Below are 3,188 nucleotides of genomic sequence, written 5' to 3' on the forward strand. Positions count from 1 at the left end.
TGAAAGTGTGTTTCTTGATTTCGCACTCTCAATGAAAGCACCAAAATGTTGACATGTGAAATTAGCCAACAGTCGTATGTACATTATATAAGACCTTTTGAACGAAATAAATATAATAAACGACAAAGTACAAATATCTTAAACAAACACACAGAAATTTTATAGTGATTCAACCCTGTTCTGAGGAACAGTATTAACCTAATCCACTTAGCTTTTAGTATTGAATCACTTGATAATTACACTGATGAACAAAAATATTCACTCGTTACTAATTTCCCTAGATTTTCTTCCAAAAAATTCGTCAGATCTCAAAAATTCCAGAAAAAGAGATCCCTTGAAATGAAGCCCTGGGTCCTTTATTTATAGTACCCAAGGGATGTTACATGATCAGTAATAATGGGATCGTGGTTTGGTACACGATTATTAGGTAGTGGAGAAACATGTCCACCTCCCCATGATTATGAGATTGTGGGTCTTCTCGTTGTTTCTCTGGAACGTGGTAGACAATGTACAATCGGAACCTCTGAGAAAATGTTAAGTCTCGGTTGGTCTATGAGACTTAGGTGCTAGGCTCAACGATCCTTTAGAGCTTTGGTGCTAGGCCTGATGACCTTCTGGGTGTTAGGCCTGATGACCTTCTAGGTGTTAGGCCTGTTGATCTTCGTCTGAACGAGCGTGAGTTTAACCCACTTTCGGGAGTGTAGGTCGACCACCCTATGGAGGATAGGGTGGGACGACTACCCAAGGGTTTCTTGGGCATGTTGGGTCGACCACCCCTAGGGGTTATGGCCATGCCAACCACTCCTAGGGGTTGGGGTCAAACCAACCACCCTAGGAATTAGGGCCAGGCCGACCACCCCTTGGGGCTATGGCCAGGCCGACCACCCCCAGGGGGTTTAGGCCTGGTCGACTTTCCTATAGGTCTTGGACTTATCTTTTTTGCCCATCGGTCTTTTTTCAATACTTCATCGTTTTTCCCTGATTTGTGATGCCACATTCCGCTTTTTCATTCGTCACGTCATCCCTGGATTTTTGAGGGATAACACTCATAATCTTTATTAAATAAGGCTCAAACTTTATTTAGCGATTATGAACAATTTTTATATTATTATCTTGAATTAAATCATCTTGTATATATAATTATATATACTTAATTCAAGGTCACATCAATAATATTGGATCTTCATGATAAATGACATGTATAATTAAATACAAATATGAGTGTAAAATATTAAATTTATTTAATTAACAGCTATCGTTCATACAAAAATATGCTTTAAGGGCACAAATCCCAATAGTGAAGAAATGGGAAGATCATAAGATGTGAAAATTGCTAAAATCCATTTATGGATTAAAGCAAGCATCTAGATCCCTTTGATGAGACAATTAAAACATATGGCTTCGAACAGAATGAAGATGAAACACGTGTATATAAATATATCAAAGGAAAAGTAGTGGTTTTTTTAGTTCTTTATATGGATGACATTCTACTTATTGGCAACGATGTAGAGACACTGTCAAATGTAAAGAAGTGGTTAGCTAAAAAGTTCCAAATGAAATAATTGGGCAAAGCGAGCTATGTTCTGGGAATCCAAATCCTAAAGGATAGGAAGAACAAGCTCTTGGCACTTTCTCAAGCAAATTATATAGATAAAATGCTAGAAAGGTTCTCAATGGAGAATTCCAAGAAAGGTCAGTTGCCGACCAGACATGGAATTACTATTTCCAAGGAGCAATGTCTAAAGACACCTCAGGAAGAAAATGACATGAGAAAGTATCCCTACGCTTCAGTAGTTGGGAGTCTTATGTATGCTATGATGTGTACTAGGCCTGACATATGCTATGCAAGGGGAATCGTAAGTCGTTATCAATCAAATCCCAGTTTAGAACATCGAATTGTGGCAAAACAGATACTCAAGTATCTTCGAAGAACGAGAGATTATATGCTTGTTTAATCAGGGGATGAGTTAAACTCTATTGGATACACGGATTCTGATATTCAATCAAACAAAGACAGTCGTAAATCGTCGTCTGGGTCAATTTTCACTCTTGGATGAGGAGTTGTAATCTAGAGAAGTATCAAACAATCTAGTATTGCATATTCAACCATGGAAGCCGAGTATATAGCAACTTGTGAAGCAGCTAAGGAAGCAGTTTGGCTCAGGAAGTTATACACAGATCTGGGAGTGATTCCAGATATAGAGAAGCCACTAATCATGTAATGTGACAATAGTGGAGTAGTAGCTAACTCAAAGGTACCTAGAAGCCATTAGAGAGAAAGAATATAGAAAGAAAATACCATATGGTAAGAGAGATCATTCACAGAGGTGATGTGACAGTTATAAAGATAGTGTCAAAACAAAACCTGGCAGACCCATTTACCAAGAAACTTCCTGCAAAGTCTTTTATGGGTCGTGTACGTAATATGGGATTAAGAGAGATGCCTCACTTTCTTTAAGGGTAAGTGGGAGATTGTTAAGGTTGGTGTCCTAAAAGCATGTGAAAATAAATTTTTATTGATTTAAATAAAAATACAATTTTATATATTTGATTATTAAAATCATTGCTTGAATAATTTATATAAATATTAGAAAATTCTATATTCATTTATGAGAATATGATCGTGTATACGTACGAGAAAATTAAGATCATGTATAATGAATAAAATAGTTAGTAATATATTAAAGCACAAAATCTTTAATAAATGCTTGCTAGTGCGATTTACTAAGCATATAGTTGGATGCAAGTAATCTAAATTCAGATTACTGATGCATTACAAGAAATTCGACATTTACCTACTAATATTATTTGTAGTTAAAAGTAGTGTATTGATAACTCTACAAAATAAAGTTATTTTACCACATTTTGTATGCTAATTATTGCTTAGTCTTTGAGTTTTTAAGTGATTTATTAAGTTTTTAAGTAATTTTGAATTTATTATAATTTTTTATAGTTTTGTGTGTTTTTATAGATATATTATTATAATATGTTGTAGTTTAATTATTTGAAATTTGTGTTGTTAGATTATAAGTTAAAAAATGTGATTTTATTGAACTTAATTGCCAAAGTAAATTATATTTCAATTAATATTTCCATGGATTTAATATGAGTTATTTTAGAATTGAAAATATTTGATTCTAATTTAATGTTTACTTATTTTGTAGGATGTACTTTGCAATTTTCATGCT

This window comes from Humulus lupulus, chromosome 2 (genome assembly GCF_963169125.1).
Source record: "Humulus lupulus chromosome 2, drHumLupu1.1, whole genome shotgun sequence".
Classification (NCBI taxonomy): domain Eukaryota; kingdom Viridiplantae; phylum Streptophyta; class Magnoliopsida; order Rosales; family Cannabaceae; genus Humulus; species Humulus lupulus.